This window comes from Arachis ipaensis, chromosome B02 (genome assembly GCF_000816755.2).
Source record: "Arachis ipaensis cultivar K30076 chromosome B02, Araip1.1, whole genome shotgun sequence".
Lineage (NCBI taxonomy): Eukaryota > Viridiplantae > Streptophyta > Magnoliopsida > Fabales > Fabaceae > Arachis > Arachis ipaensis.
Window position 1 is genome coordinate 99,788,491 of NC_029786.2, and position 10,023 is coordinate 99,798,513.

Here is a 10,023-nt window from a genome sequence, read left to right on the forward strand (position 1 = left end):
TTATTTATTGATACTTTATTAATTGATTGTTGAGATTCAATAATAAATTATTTTTTTTCTTTCTTTTATTAAAGAAGAGACATCATGGTGTTTAAAAAAATAATATGAAAATGATATTTTTAAATATAAAAATAAATTGTATCAATATTAAAAGATAAATATGAGGTATAAATATAAAATATACAAAATAGGAGTGCATTTGAATTTGGTTTTAAAAATAGGATTACAGTTGAAACGACGTTAAAAATGGGAGGACGCTTGAAAGAGAGGAGACTATATTAAATAAGAATATAAATACAAACTCGCGGTTATATTGAGAATCATGCTAGGGCATAGGGATGGCAAAATTGTCCTGAATGGCACCGAAGGCGAAAATTTTTTTTCGCAAAGTTGGAAATAGGGGACAAAATTTTTCTGAGACATAGATAGGGACTCGAGCGAGGATCTCCGCTANAAACTTACTTAAATATCTTTAATAATTTACTTCTAATATAAATTTTTTAGTCATTCACATAATATATATTGAAAAACCTGACCCTAATTTCAAAAGTCTCTTCCGTTCTCTCTATAATATTAACACTGCACCCATTCCACTTTCCAATCACCTCAGAAGCCAAAACTCCCAAATTCCAATCTATATTATTGTTTTTTTAGATTGAAAATTGTATTTTAAGACTTTGTCTTATACAATATGATTATAGTGTATTATTTTATATTTTTGGGCTTGCAATTTTAGATAATACTCTATTTGTATACAATGTTATTTATTTTTTTTAATTTTTAATTAGAAATTTCATATAAATTATCTCTCTATATATAATAGGAGCAGTACATGGTTCATTACTCGACAAGTGTTTAACTTCTATAATCGACACGTGGCAAAGCAACAAAAGCAGATCTGTGAATAAAGCAATTGAGCGAGAGTTTGATTCAACTTCAAATTCAAAATCATTTTTTAGTTTATTCTTATCCTCATATATATATGTTAAACGCGAAGAGAAGACCAAAAAAATTGTTAAACGCAAAGAGAAGATGAGAGAAGAAGAGTAGCAAGTCTTGGTAGAGGGAGTAGTTGGCGCTGGCAAGGGAAAGACTCCCTCCAGCGACTTTGTAGAGATGAAGTAAACCACAGCGAAAAAAGAAAGGTCGACGGAAGAAGGAGAAGAGGGTGGTGAGAATGACAGCAATGGTCACAGAGAAGGAAGCTAAGTCTACAGAGAAAAGAAGAGGAATGAGGCGATGGCGGTGATGGAGTCCATCGTCGCTGTTCGATCCGCAGAGCTACGTCCTCCGCAGGACGGTGTCGCAGCCATTTCTTTGCTGGTGGGTGCTGCGAATGAAGAATGGTTAGTTCTCTCGCTCGGACATACTTTATTTTATTGTTTGATTGGTTGAAAACGCTAATTGAAGTTGAATATGGCTTTTTATGTTAATATCTTCAAAATGGCGTGCCGCACTTGAAGAAGAGAGATTATGAGATGTCGACGTCAACAATGGTGGAGCTAGCCTCCTATCCTCGCCAATGACACCTATGGAATGATGCAACAAAAGAGTGGAGCCACAGAGACAAGCTTTTGGTGGTTTGAAGTCACTCTCTCAAAGCATCAGAAGTGGCCAAGGAAAAAACAATCATTTTAGGACTGGAATCTTAGCAGCAAGATGATGACACCGGTGATGAAAACGGAGAGCTTTGATATCCTATCTTGGGCGGTATTATAGAGGTAATTTACTTTTAAAAGTTAGAATAGCCACACAAAATTATTGTGTTTATGTGAAATCAACGAAACTGAGGAAGTATTTTTATGACCTTTAAACTTTACCAAAAGGCTGTTTTCATATATCTAAAAAATTACAACACGTTTAGGAAATTTATGTGATCTTTTTTTTTTTTGCCGTGGTAGCAAGTAATTAGGAGTTAAAATCATGTTTAGGAAATTCACTTAATTTTGCTGTTGTCAGTGAATATGGTTGTGAATGAACTAGACAAGACCTTGTAACACCAAAGAAAAAGCCACTTTCTGAAGGTGAGAAGAGGTATATATCTTTAGTTTTCTTTGTTTTATTCGAATTTTTTGTGATGATTGCATTCTAAATATTATTTTGTTTTGGAAAAATAAAGGAAAAAGAAAATTGTACCCGGAAGTTTAATGAAAACGTGGTGAGACCTGGTGGCGATGATTAGGTTATTTTTGTCATATGTGAATATGTATTTTTTCTAATATATAATAGGAAAAATAAAAATTCTTTCCTTATTAATGCCCTTGATTAAATTGGTGAGTGTTAGTTATAATGTTGGGCATTTTATTCAAAAAAGTGATTGCTTCAATCCTGTAATTGTGGTAACTGATTACGTATTTTTTGACCTTTTTTGTTTAATAGTTAAACAAGATGAGGTATTATTCTTTTGTCTTCTCCTAAACATTTGTAAATCTAGACTTGAATTTCATTATTTGTTTGAAATTCTATATGCAAATTCATAATAAAAAGTACTTATGTAAAATATTTTGGATCTATTTTTTATTTTTAAATTTTTTGCTTTTTTATTTTTTTAAATTTGTTTCAGATTTACATGTGCTTCCCATAAGTTGACAAGAAAAAGTGAGATAATAACATTAAATTTTGTAAGATAATAACATACAAAATATGACATACATATTTATATACTAAGATGAGATGCATGATAGTAAGTTGAGTGTTTTAATATTAGCATTAGTATTTGTATTTTAATATTGTCCCTTAAGTGTTCATTTATTTAACATAGCTTGAAGATTTAGAGATTTTTAGTTTAATTCTTAGCTACCATCGTTATTTTTAGGATAAGGAAATAGAGTGGAGCAAGGGCCAAGGCTTGGCTCAGAAAAAGAAATTTACTTTAGCATCTGTGTCACTCTTTGTATGGCTACAAGCTATATGGAGGGTTAGTATATAATTTTATCGATGTTATATATATACATTCTTATACTTTACAACTACTTTACTCCCTTTTCTATGTTAATCTGATTAATTCTGTTTTAACTCATGTTGTTGGATCTTCATTTAAACTCAGCTTGCCTCCCTTATAAACTATGGAGATGGTCACATCTACTGCTGTTAGCAAAGTGTTAGGTAGAAGAGGGACAAATATAACTAATTTCAGGAAGGTATGTTCTCCATAGTTAAATTTATTTTTTTCCGCTAAATGTTTGAGGGGTTGAATTGTTTGTTCTAAATATAATTAAAATGTAAAATATATCCAAAATAAATTTTATTTTCTTAGCTTAGAATTGTGACTATCTTCATTGTGCATGATATTCTTTTTGACTAAGTGAGGTGGTTTCTGAATTATCTTTGTCATTTTAATTCACTTTTTACTATTTTTTCATGGTTTGGTTTGTTTTCATGATGGTATAACTAATAATTTGTTTTCTTTTGTTCATTATTTTTATCTATTTTTGTTTGTTATAAAAATGTAATTGAAGCTTAACGATTATCTCACTAAGTATATGTCTTTAAGAATATATATTTCATCATTTAAAAGCATCGATAAGAACTAAAAACAATTATGATTAATACTGTAATTGTATAGGGAGCCATTGCTTAGTCAAGCATGTAATGCATTTATAGTGATGAATAACTATGTCATTAATCTATATTCCTTCATACTTTGTAGGTCTTGAAGTGTGGGGTCTCTCTTTACATCCAGCCAATATTTCCAAGTTTGGCATGTTTTTAATTGACCTTGAGATATGATTGCATGATGTAATATTGCCAATTTATAAGTAATCCTGTTTATTTGAAAGATTTTTTGTTTATTTTCAAAATTGATTGGCTTAAAATTGGGTCGTGGTGTGTAATTTACATTTTGTTCTCTCATGATTATCTATTTTTTCTGGACACATGGTAGGTTTGATATGTGTGCTTGGTTATGTTTTTGTTGAAAATTTATATCTAAACTTTAATTTTGTTCAGCCACACCTCAATGAAAAAGATATCAACAATAATTGAGAGAGTAAAAAGTAGCCATGAACAAGAATAACATCTCCAATTCTAATGGATGCATGGACAATTTTGCAGCTTTGGAGAAAAACTTTAATCTATTTATTATTATTTGGCATTTGTAATAAATAGTACTCAAATAATTTAAGAGATAAAAAGAAGAGTAAATATTTGCTGGCTTTAATTTTTGTTTTTGGAATTACCTGATTTTTTTCATTGGTCTATTTATATAAGTTGTTGCATTGGCCTCTCTTCCTTAATTAGTTTCTTAAAATTTAAACATAATTTTCAATGTGTTAATAATTTGTATTTTGTTATTTTTCAACTATTTCTATTTTATGTTATATTTACACAACCTTCTAAAAAGAACTAATTCAAAGCAAGCATTATATTCATCCTATAAAGAGTTTTACTTGCAGTTGATATGTTTTGCTAAAACTATAACCAAGATTCACATTATTATCTCAAATTACTTGGGTTGTTGACATCCATGTTGCAAGTGGAGATTTAGATATATTTTTCTTTTAGCAATGATAGTGATTGCAAGTAAAAGAATTTAGTTCTATAATTCTTAAGGTGGGATGTCAAGGTTTTGGGATTTAGTTCGGAGTTGGAGAGGAAGAGAAAGAAAATAGACAGTTCACTAAGGAGGTATTTTATTTTATTTGAATACAAATAAAATATTTGTGAATATAGGTAGGTAATCAGAAGTTCTATAATTCCAATGGAATGATAACTGGAATTCAAAATGAATTGAAATGTCCAATGAATATTGGCATCGTTGTTTTGTCTTGCTGGAGTTGGATACTAACATTTTTTTTTCTATGGAGAGTAATGGGGCATTTTCTATTGACATAAAACTTCTTCATCCTTTTGGCCTTAATGCTTATGTTGTCTAAGATTTAACTTTTGAAATTTGAAATTAGCTGAGCGTAAAATTTTTCAAAAAAGCTTTTGAATATATCATTTGAAAATGCCCCATGCTCTCATTCCTTCATTTTGTTTCTCTCATTCCACCGGGTGCTTCTACGTGATGAAGGTGGTAAACACGGATACGGTGCAATAAAACTAAAGTATATATTCTAAGTATATGAGTTGGGCCCAGTTGTTGCTATGCTGTATTGGATAGGGCATCCTCCTATCTCGAAGAGGAAGCCAAGTCATCCTCCAAAGGCTGCTCCTGCTGGTGGTTCGGCTGCTGTTGTTGTGGTGGCAGCTGAAGCTTCAAGTGGCGACTCCTGTTCATTGCTATCTCTAATCCTGCCATTGCTGTGACTGCATTGCGGTCGGCATCCATGGTTGTGCCTGCTATTCATCACAACCAGGTCAGTCACGTAAGCTATGAAGTTTTTAATATATATTTGAGTTAGTTTTGTTTCCCCATTTTGCCCTTTATTCTTTGTTAATCCAAAAGTTGTTGCATTGGCGTTTGTTTCTTCTTGGTTTTTTAAAATTTAAATATGATTTTTCATTTGTTCAAATTTCTGATTTAATATATCTGTTGATAATTTGTATTTTGTTAGTTTTGAACTAGGGTAAGGTCGTGTATTCTTTATTTTGATTTGAGGAAAAGGATTTGACTTTAGAAATTTTCTGTGGTGATTTGTTGGGCTTCTTTGCTTTGATTTATGCCTTTGTTTGCTCTAATTTTATATTATGGTTTGTTTCTTTCTTATATATGCTGTGTGCCTTCTCATACAATTTTGATGAACCATTTTATTTTTTCTTTTAAAAAATTTAGAAACAATTTCATTCTTCATTTAAAATCTCAAGAAAATGACAATTCCATTTCCATTCCCAGAATGGTCAACAGTAAAAGTTCTTTTTTTTTGTTCTTTTTATATTCTACGAAACAATTTTTATAGCAATTACTTTTGATAATATTATTACTTTTGACAATATTATTAGTAAAAGTCCTTTTTTTTGGTTCTTTTCTCATTGAAGTTGTCGATGGTTTCTTTGAAAAATATCATTTGATTTATTCTCATTTTTTCTCATTGATAGTTGTAAACATTCAAGCATTTCTTCTGTCAATATTTCTTTTTTGATTCTAAAAAGTCTAAACTAGACAGAATTGAAAAGGAAAAATAAAAGCTAATTGTTGCCAAGATATGTATTCTATGAGGCATGTCTTTTTTGACACCTTTTGCCTAAAGGTATATCTTTATTTTACCAGTTTAAGTTGGAGTGAAAATAAACCTAATCCATTAATTCTTTTATCTCATATTGTAAAATTTCTTTTTTAACAGGAGAATTTAGAAGAGCATTTGGAGAATACCAATGTGATTAATTTCAGCTGCTTTTGCAATTTTTGCAGGTTTGATATTTACTTCTAAATGATGCATTGAAGCTTTATAATATATAGCATGAAGTAATAAATTAGCCAGCACTGACAGTAAATGCTACAATAGCAACAATTAATCCTATTTTATTTACAACATGAGAATCCAAAGCTTCTTACTATTGGAAAACGAGGTGGATCTATTATTAAGTAAATACAAAGTAAAGAAATGACTTCCGATATCAACTTTGGATATGTACTATACTATTGTTATTACTAAGAAATTAAATGTTGAATCCATTTGTTATTATAATTTTATCATAACACAGAAGTATGTCATTGTCATTTGACTGCTATTTTTATGAGTTGGAATATTCCTCTTAATTCATATTATTTGATGGTTTTACTTTTTAGTTTTGGAATTAACTGAATAATATTTGTGCTGCAATTGTTCTTTGAAAATATGTTTTTTCTTATATTTTTTTTTCATCTTGTTTTATGTCTAGATTATGTTGTAGATCTTTTACTTAGTCAATATCTTAGTTTTTACTTGAAATGGTATTGCTATTCTAATTTACCTTTTCGCTACTGCTTTTGGTTTGTTTTCAGGATGACATAATTAATAATTTGTTTCATTTTACTGATATTCATTATTTTGTGTTGTATTTTCTATTTATTTTACTTTGTTTTAAAAATATAATTGAAGCTAAAAATTTCTTTTACTAGGTGATAGCCAAGTAACTATGTTGAAGCATAATTTCTTATTTGAATTTTGGTCTCTAATCATTGCCTTATTTGATCTATACTTATTTCGATTTATAAATTTGGTGTTTGATACTCATAGAAATGTTTATATCACAAATTTCTTCTCTCCAGCAGATTCTATGATGAAAATGCCATGTCACTGACATTTAGTGTTTTTGCGGAGCTAATTAAGGTTTGTGTTTGTGTTGAAAATTTAATTCATATATATATATGCTTTTACATGTAAATGTAAAATTTCTTTTAAGAAGCTGTAGTCACTAGGCACCATCTTCTTTATATCTTTTTTATAGCAAGAAATATTTTTGCATTTTGCAGGAAATGTGAATTAGATCATGTTTTATTGTGTTTATTGTATTTTTTTGCTAAATCAAAGGCCAGTCCATACAAGGTATGTCATGTAAGTTTTAGTCATCTAATCTATCATTGACATATATAGAGATTTGATTTATGACCTATTAAAATAGATATTCCCATTGCAATGACTTTTACTATTGAAGTAGGATGAGAAATTTCAATCCACATGGTAATTCATCTTTCTTTTTATTTTTATCTTAGGCTAACTACGAATTTTGCTTTTTCAAATTTCATGCTTTCATTTTCGATCGATGATATCTTTTACTGCAGATTTTTTTAATACTTATTGGTTTATTTTTTTCTTATTGGGAAGCTTACATATTCCTTATCATTTTAATTGTTCTGTTGTTTCATGATAACATTTGTGCATTAAGTTGTTCTATTGTCTATATGCGGCAATTTCAGGCTATTGATACATTTCTTGGATTTTTTTTTTATTAAATTTGCAAATCCATTTTTTTATGTGGTTGGATAATTTTTCAGATACATTTCTTGGATTTTTAGTTCTTGAAGAAGAGAAGGCAAAAAATAAGTGTTTAATTTTAGCTTTATTTGATGTTTTAAACTCCTAATGCATCCTCACTTTTATTCTTCTCTTTTTAGCCATTGAGAATGTTATGACTATGACTAATATTCCAAAGGAAGAGGCAGTTTGTAAAATTTGTGCTCATTATAATAAAATATGCTTTACTGAATTTTATAAAATATTAGAGGTAAATATTAGGTAAAACATCAAAGACTTACCCAAGAAAATGATGCTTTCTTCGTTGATGTATTTATTCTTCTGTTTTTCACCTATTCTATTTTTTTTTAATTACGATATTAATGCTGTTTTTGAATCAATTTGATGCAGGATTCAAATTTTCTACTATTATGGATTGTTACTATTTTGTGATAAAATTTTTTACTAACAATTTTGTCTTGGTGATTCTATTTTTTGAAAAGCTTTCAAGTTTAATGGACCATCAAAATTTCTATATTTATTTTTTGTGTGCTTTTCATTATAAGAAGATTATTAAGTTACTTAAAGATCAAATTAGGAATTTGGTCCCTCAAAAATACACTTGACATGAGATTAAAAAAATTTGTGGTATTTTCAACCTTAAAATGCATTTCATAGTTCATCTTAGAAATGTGTTATATCTATTTGACTAAATATGGGATTTTAGACATAAATATACTCATTTTGTAAGGGTTTTTGACATCAATTTTTTTTTTACTTATATAAATCTCTATATATTAATATTATGTCTTTTTAGCAGCAGCAGTAAAGACAAAAATTCTAACAAATAAGTAAGAGGACCAATTCTAAGAAATAAAAACTTGCTTCTTTAATGATAGAAAAGCAAGTAGTCTCTTAGCATGTAGGATAATCTCCTATGTTTCTCATACTGTTAATGAAGGGTCTTAGATAAATACTTTTTGCTTATCTTACTTTATAGAAGTGTGTATTTATTTTACTTTTGGTTTTTTTGGGTACGTTCTGTGCTCTTTGTTGTTATTACTTTTAAAGTGTTTTGAGTTTTATTATTTTATTGTACTACTTTAAAGTTGAATAATTCCAATTAAAGTAATTTTAGCCTAAAAGCATGAACTACGAAATGGTAACTTAGAAATTTAGGATATATATGTTATGCTTAGGTTTGGTTGATAAATATGCATTTGTAGGTCACAGCAAAGACAGGTTATAGTTTTGTATTTGTTATTGGACCTATAAAAGTAATAGAAGGTTGAGGATAACTCTTTGACTTTTTGTTTCCATGAACCCACGTATTTACAGACCAAAAGTCAAGATTATTTTCATAACTTCATTTTCAATTGATTTCAGTTAAACAACAAGTCATGTAACTTCTGTTGAGATGCTGATAAATCATGTTGAATGTGAAGGCCATGGTTTTATTGAATGAATAAATTCTCTGTTTTGGTGTCATTTTAAATGTGGAGAACATGAGAATTTAATTTTGATCATTATATTTTTTTTATTGGTATTTTCAGTATGTTATGTAAAATACTTCAATTATTGTTAGAGAAAGTCAATTATATATTTTATTACTAATTTATAGGCAAATGAGTTTTTTAAAGAAAAATCAATTGGGTGTTTTATATGTGAAAATAATTTGATGATTTATAGTGTTTTAAATTTTAGAATATTTTTTTGCTATAATAATTAAAAATGTTGACATTTTGATTTAATAAAAAACGTTTGCATGAATAATAAATTTTTAGAATTTAAAATGACTAAAACAATTAATAGACAAACGTATCAGATTTTAGGTTAATTTTTTTTGTTAGGAAAGTAGAAGTGGTGATATACCTTGATTATCTTTATATGGTCAACCAATGAAATACAATTATAATGATTTTAAGCCTTTTTTTTTTATTTGAGGCCTCATTCATTTTGTATCAAATATCAATATTAATATTTTATACATATAAAATGGATTGGTTATAGTAGTTTGTGAAATAACATAAATTTAGTGTAGGATATCAAATTTCATGATTTTTTGTTATAAAAAGGGTATTTATAATTTTTAACCTCTTATGAATATTATACAAAAAATCACTCAATGCATTCTATATTTTGAAAAGATTAAATAGCGTGTAGTAAGAAATTGTCTTAAATTTTTTTAAAAAATTTTATTGCTATT

The 10,023-nt window shown here is 28.5% G+C and overlaps 3 long non-coding RNA genes across 11 annotated transcripts; all 3 read left to right on the top strand.

Annotated features, from left to right (window-relative positions):
* LOC110268099 lies at window positions 908-1,661 on the top strand. The gene is made up of 2 exons (XR_002356156.1): window positions 908-1,346; window positions 1,464-1,661. It is a non-coding gene; the product is annotated as an uncharacterized LOC110268099 (long non-coding RNA).
* On the top strand, window positions 1,877-4,599 carry LOC110269044. Of its 9 annotated transcripts, none has more exons than XR_002357994.1 (5): window positions 1,877-2,034; window positions 2,120-2,182; window positions 2,816-2,917; window positions 3,047-3,140; window positions 4,536-4,599. It is a non-coding gene; the product is annotated as an uncharacterized LOC110269044 (long non-coding RNA). The 9 variants fall into 9 exon arrangements; XR_002357999.1 differs by having other exon boundaries at window positions 2,120-2,158; XR_002357993.1 differs by having other exon boundaries at window positions 1,877-2,024.
* Window positions 4,638-9,302, top strand: LOC110269045. The gene is made up of 4 exons (XR_002358002.1): window positions 4,638-5,300; window positions 6,225-7,193; window positions 7,337-9,016; window positions 9,051-9,302. It is a non-coding gene; the product is annotated as an uncharacterized LOC110269045 (long non-coding RNA).